Source organism: Cygnus atratus, chromosome 22, assembly GCF_013377495.2.
Source record: "Cygnus atratus isolate AKBS03 ecotype Queensland, Australia chromosome 22, CAtr_DNAZoo_HiC_assembly, whole genome shotgun sequence".
NCBI classification, from domain to species: Eukaryota; Metazoa; Chordata; class Aves; order Anseriformes; family Anatidae; genus Cygnus; species Cygnus atratus.
Genome location: NC_066383.1, coordinates 7,742,293 through 7,755,956, shown reverse-complemented (window position 1 = coordinate 7,755,956; position 13,664 = coordinate 7,742,293).

Here is a 13,664-nt window from a genome sequence, read left to right as displayed (position 1 = left end):
GGCTTGCACATTTGCTTCTCCTGATCTCTGCAAGCCCCCAGCACATGGCAAACTCTGTTCTGAACAGTTTCTTTAATTTCTGCATGCACACAACCTTCGTCTCACTTTTGCTAAGAAGCAGAGTCATCCCCTACCCCCGAACATCATTGTACTCACCTGGCTCACCACCTTCCTTTCTCACAGAGGCAGTCAGATTTTGCTATACCCTGTTGTAAGCAGGTACATCAGACTTCCCTACACTCACAACCCTTCTACTAATTTTCACCTTGGTTCTCATAAGGTGCTGCTGCCCGTGAAACATGTCTACAAGCCAGCTCCCTTTCCCTTCTCCAAACCCACAGTAACGGTACGGGGGCAGTTAAGGGAATTGGAGATCCCAATGCTAAATAGCTATGGGCCGGAATAACCTAGGAATAAGCAGGGGCTGGGTAGGTGTGGCATACAGGCCTGCACCAACAGGTAGGAGCGGCTCTCACAGCTATTCTACGTGGTGTACCCTTGTTCCAACTATCTTTTATGCAGAGCCTCCCCCCCAATAGTCCTGCCGTCTGCCCCAGGACAAAGAGGACAGGTATAATTTCCCAATGCATTTCCATAAACTCATCCTGTGCAGTAAAGGAGTCTAACCCAAAACTATTAGATCCTTCCATTCTACCTGCCCTTGGCATTCATCAGCATGTCAGAGCAGCAGAGCCTGTAACCTCATTGACTCCTGACCTCTGAGAAAAAAAAAGAAAAAAAAATGTTAAATACCTTACTAGAGCATCTGAAACCACCGGGATCCAGCACCTGCTTAGCAATCTGAGCTGTTTCCAAGGGACAGATGAACAGGAGCCCTGATCTGCAAGATATTCTCACTTGCCTTCCCAGGAGATGCATTAGACCCGTGCTTGGCTGGGGTCCTCACTGCTGAAGGGATCAAGAAGAGCTCAGAAGTTTCTCACACCCAGCTCTTTTAGGAGAAGAGAGTGCCGGTCTGACACTCTGGGGAATGGAAGTCCCCATGCAGGGGACAAGAAAGCACATGAGCAGGCTGCATGGTGGCAAGTGAAACAAACACAGGTGGGTAAGGCCTGTAACATCTTCCTGTTAGTCCTGACACATCCCATTTACACCTAAGAACCCACAGACCTTTGCTTTTGACACTGTTCCTATTTCGTGCTTCCCAAACTCAGCTGGAGAAAACAATGTTATTCCCTCAAACTATCCTCTCCATTTCAAACCACAGGAACCTCTGCACAACACTTTCATCTCCCATGCTTTCTTCTCCTCCAGAACTATTCTTCCTTGTCTGTTAGCATTATGCCAACACCAATGAGACTTCAGGCAGAAATCTATTTCTTCCCTCCAGCTCTTAGTTAACATATGGACTTTAACTACATTTCCCATTTTCATGTCCACGTAAGTGTCTCCTCCACCTGCCTCTCCCCAAGAACATTACAAGAGCTCTGATAACACCTACATCCACCCACCTACCCTGGCAGCGAGGGAGGGAGGGAGGGGCGCCTGATCCATCTCCCCCCGCTACCCCATCCCACCTAGCCAGCAGCCACCTTTGCTCCTCAGGGTGCTGTGTGCCTTGGCACTGAGCTATTGGAGGAAGCGCTGCTAACATGTCGGCACAACACATTGCCAGGGCTGGATGATGCCTGCAGACTTTGGCTGCAGTGAAAGACTTTAGAATTCAAGGATGGACACAGAAACAAAGACAATTCACAGAGGTATGAGGGGTTCTCTTACTTTTCCAAGTGCTCTGCTGATGAAGGTCTCTCATCAGTAGTTACGCAAGGTGCAGCAAACACTGCCAGGAAGCCTTGTAGTAACCATAGCTGGTTCACAGACCTATACAGTACCAAAAAAGGAAAACTGTCTAACAAATCTCCACAGCCTCAAAGATCTAGCCACTAGAAAAGCAATCACTTCAGCAAATCACAAAGTGTCCGCTTCTCAGGAGAAAGTAGTAACAGAGAAATTCTTCAGTATCCAGCCAGGTGAGAGCAGGCAAGAAGCTAATACAATTTACTCAACCACAGACCTTGCAGTCAGACTTCCAGGAAAGCTGGTAAACAAAAAAGCTCAGGCAATTCGTCTAAAGATAAGTCACACTGGTAGCTGCACCACTCTTCTCACAAGTCCCAGAATCTCAGCCTGATGCAGTCTATTAAGGTGGGGAGAATGAGTCCTGCACAACATTGATCTTGGATTAGCAAATTCAAAATCAGAATCTGCTCTCAGACTGATTATTTTATCTGAACATTCAAAATTCACCAATCGGTAGCTGATATTGTCCAGTTACAGAGGTTTCAGGAAATAAGATTTTCCTTGATTGTTACTTTACACCTCAGCTTTTCAGTGCTCACAGAATGTTAGGGACTGGAAGGGACCTTGAAAGATCACCCAGTCCAATCCCCCTGCCGGAGCAGGAACACCTAGATCAGGTCACACAGGAACGCGTCCAGGTGGGTTTTGAAAGTCTCCAGAGAAGGAGACTCCACAACCCCCCCGGGCAGCCTGTTCAGTGCTCCGTCACCCTCATTGTGAAAAAATTTCTTCTCATATTTAAGCAAAACCTCCTACGTTCCAGCCTGTACCCATTGTGCCTTGTCCTATCACTGGATGTCTCCGAGAAGAGCCTGGCTCCATCCTCCTGACGCTCCCCCTTTACATATTTATGAACATCAATAAGGTCACCCCTCAGTCTCCTCTTCTCCAAGCTAAAGAGACCCAGCTCCCTCAGCATTTCCTCATAAGGGACATGCTCCACTCTCTTAATCATCCTCGTGGCTCCTTGAAGAATAAATCTCCAGCCCTCACGGCAGCAAACAGCAATGTAATACTGAACTGAGTATCAAGGTAAGTAATGTTTGCTTTAGTTTGCAGACACACTGAAGACAATGAGTTGCCCACCTATTCCATTGCTGAGAAAATCTTACAAGAGGCAACAAGAAGGTAGAGATTTGCATAATCTATTCTGCACAGCATTTTGTAGGGGGATCTGATGTGGTAGACACCTGAATTCTAACAGAAGGAGGCATAACGGTACGCTGATCCCCACGCAAAGACTGGAAGCGCAGGCCTGGCCTGTGTGCGGGCCATCCATAAGAGCAGATGCGGGAGGAATTAAGTTCTGAAGGACTGGTAATAGTTCACGGAGCAGACATGACATCAGGCTCTTGGGATAGGCACAATAATGTGAGGGCAGCATCGAGGCTATCACAATGCAAAGAAGATATATGAAGGACTAGAAGTATAGCCCTGACAGAGCCCACAAGACTGCAGTATCCAAACATACAGCTAAGCACATCAAGCATAACTTGACCAGAAAGAAGACCCAAGAACTCCCAGGAGAGTTCCGCGCATGGGCAGCCAGAGTGCCACAAGGACAGACAGTTTCTCTGCTACTTGCAGAAACCTGTATTTCTCCTCAAGCTCAAATGATGCAAGAAAACCAAGTAAATGTCTCAGCAACAGACTACCGACAAATGCTGCAGAAGGGAGACAATGTCCCTTTAAATGTTACTAAAGTGTTGTCAATGGATCTGCCATGGTAGAAGAGTTAATCCCCCCCCAGCCCCTCTCCGCCACCGTGATGGGATAATTAGATGCGAGGGCTCAGCACAGATGATGCTCCAGTCGCTTAGCAACTAATGGTTTCCATGGAAATGGCAAAGCACAGCCTTCGGAGCAGTAAGTGAGCAGTGCAGCAGGGCAGGGAGAGATGCCTTAAACTCCTGCACTGATCCTCTCCTCCAGAATCACTCAGAGGCCTTGAGGTATTAGTGGAATGAGAAGGGGGTGCCTTAAAGATACAACATCCCTGTTCCAAGCTGCGGCAAAAAGAACAGGATTTTTTTTTTTTTAAAAAAAGAAACTTCCAGTGACATGGCCTCATGATCTCACTGACTCTCCACTAGCAAGAACTAGGCTGAATCACACAGAACTGCCTTTTGCAAAAGCTTGTGCCCTAATACTCTGGTTGGATACTGCTGTAAGAAACTGAATATGATTCCAGCATCAGGCCTCATGCTGGGGTTGAGAGGTGAGAACACACACCGCTGTCTTTAGATTCTTGATGCTGTCTAGTAAGAAGCCATGTACAAGGCATCCAGTTTAGCCCTGAACCAATAGACAAAAAAGGTTGCCTATTGATTCTGCAGCTCTATAATGCACACAAAGTTGTCACTAGCTATAAAACCTGAAGAGTGTCACCAGATGAACAGAAATCAGATTTATTAACCTTAGCCCAAGTCTGTCATAGAATGGCTTGGGTTGGAAGGGACCTTAAAGATCCACCCAGTCTGTACTCGTGTCTGGGACTGCCCCGACCCAGGTGCAGCACCTTGCACTTGGCCTTGTTGAACCTCATCAGGTTCACGTGGGCCAACTTCTCCAGCCTGTCCAAGTCCCTTTGGATGGCATCCCTTCCTTCTGTTATATTGACTGCACCACTCAGCTTGGTGTCACCTGCAGACTTGCTGAGGGTGCACTCGATCTCATTGTCTCTGCCACTGATAAAGATATTAAACGGTACCAGTCTCAAGACAGACCCCTGAGGGACACCGCTCATCAGCAGCCTCCACCTTGACATAGAGCTACCTGGTGCTTCCTTCAATGTGACACATTTCTACCGCTTTATTACTGCTGATCCCTGCGCAAAGTCACCATCCCACCATTTCCAAGCACAACAGCCATGACCTGCATCTCTTCTAACTAAACACTGCACACGCTGGCAGTGCAGCTGCACTGTTGTAAGCTGTGATCGTGCCCTCATAAGCTGAGCAGGGACGATCATACAGTGAGTCATAGAATGGCTCAGGTTGCAAGGGACCTCAGAGGTATCTAACTCCAACCCCCCTGACATAGGCAGGGATGCCACCCACTAGATCGTGTTGGCCACGGCCCCATCCAGCCTGGCCTTGAACACCTCCAGATTTGGGGCATCTACAGACAAGCTCTGTCTGTATTCTGATAAGAGATCACTGGGACAGGGCATTAGGTGGGGTTCTTGATTTGGTACCAGGTGGTCTTCCCTGAGCTACTGCCCCAGGGCAGTACATAGGCCATCACACAGCCGAACCAAAATCCTACAGCAGGCGGTCAGACCTGTGCATTAGCAGCATCCAGCGTAACGAATGCACTCCCCCTCACATGACGTGGGAGGGCCCTGCATCGTTTTCGGGTTGCAAATGACATTATGTGTAAGGCTTTTCAGATGTCTCAAGCTCTGAGGACACCGCAGGGTGCGCAAACCCACACCGCAGACACGCCCTGCTCTTCCACCCTCCCCTCCATCCCACCCTGCGCTCGTGACAGGCATCCCCCCGGGGCCGGCAGGCACCCCGCCCGTCTCGGCCGCCTGCCGCAGCACACGTATCCGCCAGCCTCCCCGCTGCTGCTCGTGCCCCGCCGCTTGCCGTCTCTGCCGGCGAGAAGGACTCAAAATGGAGGCCAGGCCACCCGGGCGCAGGCCCCTCCCCCGGGCAGCGGCCTCAGCTCGCGGCGGGGGGCAGCCGGAGGGGCCCGGGCTCGGAAGCCCCCTGCGCGCCGCTCCCGGCCCGGGGCGCAGCCTCCGCCGTGCCGCGGCGCGGAGCCGAGCGGGCCGCGGGCAGCCGTCGGCCGGGGCCGGGCCCAGCCCCGCGCTGCGCTCGGGCGGCGGCGGGCAGCGCCCCCTGGCGGCGGCCCCGCGGGAGCCCCGGGCCGAGCCCCCCGTCCGTCGGCCGGGCCAGGCGGCAGCAGCCCGGCGCGGAGCGCTGCCCGCTGCCGCCCCTGTCGCTTTCAAACGCGGGAATCAAAGGGAAACGCCGCGCTTTGTGCCGCGGGGAGCGGCGCTGAAGGTGAGCGGCGGCGTGCCCGGCACAGAAGCGGTCGCTTCAGTCGTCCGCCAACTCGGCTTTGAAGTGGTTTCAAAAAATCTGGGAGGAGGGGCAGAGATCCGAGCTCAGCTCTTGTACTACAGCTTCACAGAGCCAAAGGATGTGGGGGGTACGCGCCTGCCCTGCCCCCACCGGCAAAAAATACTTCTCTGCTCAGAGAGAACGCAACCTCAGCGTGAAGCGAGCAAAGCCGATGTCAAGCCGCTGAGCTGTGCCGGCAGCCGCCCGCATCTCGCTCGTGCACAGAAGGTACCACGACTGCAGCTCACCGGCTGCTGACCCATGCGCTGCGTTGGCTCTCCCCGCTGAGAAGCGCCCAGCAGGGCAGTCCCACCTTGCGCTGACCACCCCTCACAGCTCCTGAACCTCAGCTAGATCCGTGCCACTTGGTCACAGCAAATTCACGCAGAGAAAACTCGTGGTAGCATTGATATTGTGGAATTACAGCCCAAGATTGACTTTGTCCCACAAACTGCTAGAATCCATCCCACAAGGCATATTCAGAGACAGCAATTACTATTGCCTGTTTCTCCTGCAGGTACCATACTTCGCTGGCAGGAAATGCTAGCAGTAACATGCAGTTACCTGTAAAAGAACCCTACGGTTTGCAGAAGGAAAGCCAAGGTAACTCCCAATACTAAGCTACATGTTCACAAAGCCTCTCGAGAGTTCTTGGGGTTATGAGGCGGGAGGGGAGCTAGTGAGACTGGTGTTCAGTAAAACTATCCCATCAAGCTACCTCCACACAGTCAGCACCCACCTGAAAAAAACTGTCCTTGATGAATCCAGATGCCCCGATCCAAGGCACCTCCAGCTTGCTGCCTTTCTACATCCTCGGCTCCATTCATGATGCTGATGCTGGCTACTTTGGCCTTCTGCACATCAGCAGGTTCTCTTCTGTTTCACCTCCTGAGGCTGGAGGGTAGGAAGAAAAGCAGAGGTGGTTTTAGGAGACAAGCATGAGCTTCTGGTTAAACTGTGGCATAAAGAATCAGCAGTCCTAGATTTATTTGCTACAAGTTGACTCCATCAGTCTGATCAAGATCCATCTCCCCTGCAAAGGCAGGCATAGCAAGATGGAGCTGAGGGGTTATGACGCCTTGGCCATGAATTGGGACCATCATATAAATTGACCATTTATACAAACCAATGGAATTGCAATTCAGCACAAGAATGGCCAAAAGCAAAATAAGGCTCTGAACCAGTGTCAGGTGAATTCCCTAACACCCCAGGGGATACACGAAGTATCAGAGCATACTCCTGGTTATCCTCCTGCAGTCCTGCTAGACATGCTCTTCCCAGGGATGATTTCTGAAAGCGGTAAAAAGAACTGTTTACTGTAGTTTTCACAGACAAATTCCTCCTTAAAGGAATCTTCTTTTTTCCACATTACAGCCTCACACATTGCCTTCCTTGCTTTTAAAAGGCCATGCCTGGCTGAAGGGCAAGCAGGTCAAGATACTTTATCTGTATGCAAGGTTTAGCTACTTCAGAACTTCTTTCACTCCAAAAATACTTACGTTGTTCTAAGTTTATTAATGTAACCACATCCAGTCTAACACTCTAATGCAAGTTTATTGAAGTATCAAAGGTTATGTGGGTAGGTTAGGCATTAATTGAGAGCATTTACAGATAATCATGGGCTTAATGAATTACTATGCCTCAGCTGATGCATGCTAAACTACATGCATATGCTGTATGAGAGTTTCACTTCAAATAGAAAGGGGAAAGCAACTTTGTGGTACAACAGGTCAAGTGACAGGTAGTAAATTATTAAACTATAGTAGTTGGATTGTTTGCAACATATCCCAAGTCAAATATCAGGCTCCAGTGTCAGGAAAGGGAAAGAGATTTTGATTGGGGCGCTCTCAAATTTTTTACGAGGAAACCAAACCACCAAGCACATCTTGTTTATACCTAAAGAATTTGACAGGAAGCATGTCTGCCTTAATGACTGAGCTCTTCACAGAAAGGTAGAAAAAGTTTTGCAACTGTATTCTTTCACATCTACCAAAAGCAAAGCCATACTGACTTGGTATTTATGAAATACCTAATAAAAACTACGCAAACCTTACTGCAGCATAGACTTTCAGGCCTGTTTTTACTGAAGAGGCAAAGCCAAGAATGCAAAATCCTCTTCTACCCTTTCAAGGTTACCTTTACAAGAGAAGCCTGGTTTGGCGTTTGACTTATTTTTCAACAGCTTGTCTCGAAAGATGCAAATGCTCAAGAGGTGATAATAGTGACAATAAACAGCACAGGAATACTTGGCCCAAAGCACTGCATTGCAATCCTGCAGTTGGGAAAAGCATCTTACCCATTTTTCATCAACCACCCACCAAAAAAACAACAACAACTTGAGGCCAAACCTGTGATGAAAGGTTCACAGAATTCATTTTTAAGCTGAGATTCTCCCAAAATCATGATGCCAATGTTATGGTGCAACCTTTTTAATCAATTGCCCAAACCAGCCTCTTTCTGTCATCCTGCTACAGACTGACAGCTTGCCCCTTAACAAGTCTACAGCTATGAGCATAATCTGTATGCTCCTACAAAATGGTCAACATGTGTACTGAGTCTGAAATCTAATTTCCTGCTGATACATTTCCCGCCCCCCCCCCCCCCCCAGCTTTAGTAAAATATAAGATACTAAAGCCCCCTTTAGGGCTTTAGTAAAATATAAGAACAGAAAACAGAGCCTAGGAGGTAGTACCTCTTTTACTCTCGATCAGCTTGCTTACTCCACTAATATTAACTATTTACTCATTGGAAGGGTCTTTAACAGGTATTTGGAAGTGTGAAATAGAGATGAGCCTTTCACTCAGCTGTGTGATACCCTTTAAAAAAAATCACTCGGCAATACAGAGCACTTCACACTAGTAGAATTCTTTGTGCTGCTCTCAGATCTGACTGCATGTAGCTTCTGAAGATTACTTTGCAATAAAATGTACTTGAATTCTCAGAATAAGTAATTCTGGGAAAGCCTGCATTTAAAAAATGGCCTTGCAGACTGGGACATGGCAGAAGAACTCGAACTTGCCATCACTAATGATCAGTTTCTCCAAGGTAAAGATCACACAGGGACTGATTGGCTAACTTTCTTTTAAAAAGATTTGTCTCCAAAACTCAGGTGAAAAATCTAATCTAGAACTTACTATTTATGAGATTTTATAAGTTAATAAAAAGACCATTTTATTTCACTTTATGTTTAAAATGCAACGTTAGAAATTTCTTTTTGTAATTATATACCAAGTATGCATCTCTCCTATTTTCTCCTGCACATACTCTTAACAGCATCTCTCTTAAGAGCCCAGTCTCTTCCCTTTAGCTGCCATTCATGAGTCCTTATGCCCATATCTAAGTCCCACTCTCCTGAAGCCCAAAGGAAGGAGAGAAATTTTGGTGTGCATAATGCAGGCCCTGGTCAGCCATTAAGCCAAAATCAGTATTTTCCCAATCCAAATTCTGTGCGTTGCACACCCTGGGAGAGAGAAGGATCTAAATCCTATTAATTCACCACATTGTTTCTGGACTTACAATGTCAACCAGCTACTGATGAGAAACTGAGCTCTCGCATGCTGAATTGGCAAGCTGACCCCCTGGCACACTGGTGTGCACTCCCAGGGAAACTGACCGATGACCATGGTAAGTTTGGGGCATGGTATTACCCACAGAGGCTGGTGATATTTTTAGGGTATGATATGGGAAAGGGGCTTTTATTTTGCTAAGCAGAGAGTCTGTGTCTAGATTGGAATTTTTCTAATCTTCAAGTTTGTCCCTCTCTCAAGGACAATGATATAATTACATAGCTGTGCCTGCTGATATACTTCCCTCCCAATGCTACCTTTTGGGTAGATAAACTTGGGAAAGGAGTGCTGCTGAAGGGAGTAATTTACACTCTTCCGGCTTGTCTCACTGAAGAGAAAAGTAAAATATCAGAGCTGAGCACAGTTGTTTGGGCTAGCTGTAGTGGTGTGAGAACTCGCAGTCATGCATGCTGTATGCAAACAATGACAAAAATCACACCACTACTTAGAGAGATGTGAAGGCAACTGGCAACCTTTGCCTTGGAATTTGCATTCCGTTAAAGCTTCACCAGACTGCTTCTAGACAGCCGGGTCTAGCAATGGTCGTCAGGCAGAACCACTGGAGTGACAGTTTTTCTTCTCCTTAGAGCCTGATGTTCAGCCTCATCTGTGGCTGTGGGTAAACCCCAGCCTGGTGTGCCCTATCACAGAAAGCCCTGGCATGGACTTAACTGGATCCGACAGTCCAGTAGCCTTGGTCACTGCTGCCACAGAGACTTCTCCAAACACATCCAGGGACTATTCTAGTCCAGACTGTACTGAGGAGGATGTGCTGACATCTTTCAGCAAGGCTTAAAAGGTACGTAAGGGAACTGCTTAGGAAGTCCTAACTATCATACATGCTTAGCAATCCTGCAGGAAAACTGAGCTGGTTCAGCAGTTCTATAAGCAGCTGCCTCCTGCTACAGCAAGGGTCAGTCGACGCACAGAATCTGTTTGATGAACAGGATGAGAGCACAAAGCGCAGGAATAGAGGCTGAAGTTTTCTTCATTGGTAGAACAAGGGCAGCATAGCTATTAGCTCAGTGAGGTTCTTAGCCCTAGCATGAGAGGTTATTTTTTCCATCGTCCACTCATGACTAGGCCTCTTGGCTGAGACCAGGAGGAACAAATTAATTCAGGAAAGCACTGCACCTCCACTAGCAACAGGGCTGAGATCTGCCCAGCTTCCTATACATGGTCTGCCACACCCAACTTCCCCCAAAACAAAACAGGTTATCTCTATTCCTCATTCCACCGAGGGCTAATATACCCACATCCTTTTTTGCTCTTCCTCTCCCCGGCTTACAGAGAATGAAGGTGACTCATGTGCAGACATCCCGTTTCCTCAGAAGATGCTGGAAACTCCCAAACTGAAGGCGATGCCATTGCCTCAGAAGTCAGAAATCCACAGATCTCAGAGCATGAAGCTCAAGCACACCAGGCAGATAAGCACCAAAATTGAGGGAGGCTGGCTCCGTCCCCCCCTTAATTACTCCATTCTCATCACCCTAGCCCTATGCAACAGCACAAATGGCAGCCTGACTGTACAACAGATCTACCAGTTCACACGGTATCTGCTGTTCTCCTACCTCCTAGTGCAGGACGGAGTCTTTGACGTTTTTCTGAAGAGCAAGGATACGGCATTCAGGACTTGTTCAATTCTCAGCTCTGCCTTTGGCTCAAGATGCTGCTGAGAAAACTGCTTCCCCTCTATTCTTACTAGGGAATATGGGTAGATTGCAAAAACACAAACTTGGAAGTCTTGAGACCCAACAGTGAGATCTGCTTGGTTGCAGATCCTTAGAGAAAAAATGTCTTTTGTCTTGCAGTCCTTAGAGACAAAATGAAGTGCTCATCCACTCCAGCCATCCACACAGGTCAGGGAGGAACCTCTCCTCCTCCCTGCACTCAGATACAATGTATTCTCTAACTTACTGCATTTTATTCACGGCGCTTCAGCTCAGTGCAAATCTCTCCGCAGGCAGCACTTTCCATTTTTTCCAAACAGCCCCAGCGGGTTGGAAAAACACTATCCGACACAACCTGTGCTTCAGCAGCAGCTTTGAGAAAACAACTTGTTTTGTGCGCGGAAACAGAAACCACAAGTCACAGCTGTGGAAACTAACTCCAAAAGGGCGCCAAAAGTTTCACGAGGAAGCACAGGCTGTGCCCAAAGAGGCTCTCGACTTGGTGAGGACACGGAGAGGGCCAAGCTGAACACTTGATAAAGAGGACCCTACCCAGAACAGAGGCCTTATCAGCTTTTACCTATACTTAAGCAAAGGGATACCTGAGTTGCTATGACCAACCCATCCCCACAAGCAACAGAGGGGCTTCTACTTGCTTTCTCTTTAGAGAAGTCCCTTCCCTGCTTCGGAGGCAAAGCAACAAGAGGGTACTGTACTATGTTCAGGCATAATTCTATTCTTTCCACATCTGGAGAGAAACCTTTCAGTGTACCTCAAGGAAAAACTTACTGGCTCCTCCTCACAACTGCGTTGCTGCTGCAGAATATTGCTGGATGCTTCTCCCAATCTGGGGAACAAGCTCAAGCACAAGGCACTCAGATAGGGTTACCTATGACCGCAGCAGGCATCCAAGCCAGTACGCAGCCACTACACCACTCAACACCAGGCTTATGAGATTATACTAGACAATTAGATAACCCCACAAGTAGGTTAAGTCACCAGACCACCAAAAAAGCATTCTTAAATGAACCTAACATAGCTAGAGAAGCCAGGCTAAATTAAAACAGAGTCCTAATCTTAGCATCGTTTTGCTTAGCAATACAATATCTGTCAAATTAATACGGATTAAGACTGACTGAGGCTCTAGTATCAGTGCCTGAGTGCTCATTATGGTCCAAATAACTATCGCAAATTCCTCTCTGTATCTTTTGCAGAACTCATTAAATCTCTGTTTGGTCCATGACTCCTTGTGGCTCCCTGCTTCTGGAACATGTGCTAGCACGTTTTCAAACCAAGCTTATTTGCTCAGGTGCTACTGCAGATAGCTTCCAAACATGCCGTAGAAGAGCAGCGAGCATCACAATATAAGGACTCAAATTTAGAAGTGGGGAGGAGAAAGAAGACCATCTCCTTCCCTTCAGTAAAGCATTTTTTGCTCCTAGTTCATCAGTAGTTGCACACATCTCAGGCTGCAGAAGCATTTTGACATGTGGCACCTTCAACACCTTTAAAACTTAGTCCACCAGGCAAGCCATTGCCTCTTGTCATTTTCTTGCAGTGCAGAGGGCTAAACTGCAGGGGAAGGGTGATCTGAGACAAAGGGTCTCAGTCTACAGGTCAGAAGCTGAACAGAGAAAACATCAGCTGGCTGAGTGAGAAGAGCCAATACCATACAGACATTATTATAAGCTGTTGTACTTCCCTGAGGAACTGTAAAAGCATCAGACAAGGTTCCACAAAACTGCTGGACAGACTGCTTTGCAAGGTGCTTGGAATGTTTGCAACACTCATTTAGCAGAAATCAATGAGCACTGCAGAGCACTAGGAGAGCTATCCTGGAGAGGCAAGGACATGACATTAAAAAAAAAAATAGAGCTTGCTGTTGTCTCTCCAGCAAGAGGCACAACAATCATGTCCCTAGGCCAGAAGTCAGGCAGGTAGCACATTTGTAGCATTCAAGAAGAGCTGACTTTTTGTATCTTCTTCGTGGTTTCTGCAACAATTGTTTGAGCCGTAGCATGCAGTTATCCACAGAGTGCCTCAAAAGCTGCTGCCTCTCCCCAGCTGTACAGCAGGAGCCAGGGCACCCTTTTGACAGGGGACAAACAGCACATAGTCGTGATGCAAGTTGTGAAGTTCACTGAGTTGTATTCTACACCTGAAGTATGCCGAGAGGACACTAGGCAATAGCCCACCTGAGCCTGCCCAACAAAGCAGGCTAGGTACACCTGGAGTTCAACGCATTTCACCTGCACGTCCCCAAGAGCGTAAAGAACAGACGTGTTACTTGACCCCTAGTCTCAAGTCTGAACGCACGTGCTAAGACAATAGCTTCCCGACCAGCAGAAGGCACAAAAACCGTCACGAAGGGAGGGCCTGCGGAGCTGGACCCAGATTTCACGCGTCCGGCTCAGGGAGTCGGAGGGAAGCGGCTGTCAGTCCCGCGCACCGCCAGCGCGTTCTGTCTGAGCAGGGTCTGCCGTCAGAGCGGTCTTCGCAAGCCTGGCCGCACGAGGTGGCAGCACCGAGCTAAC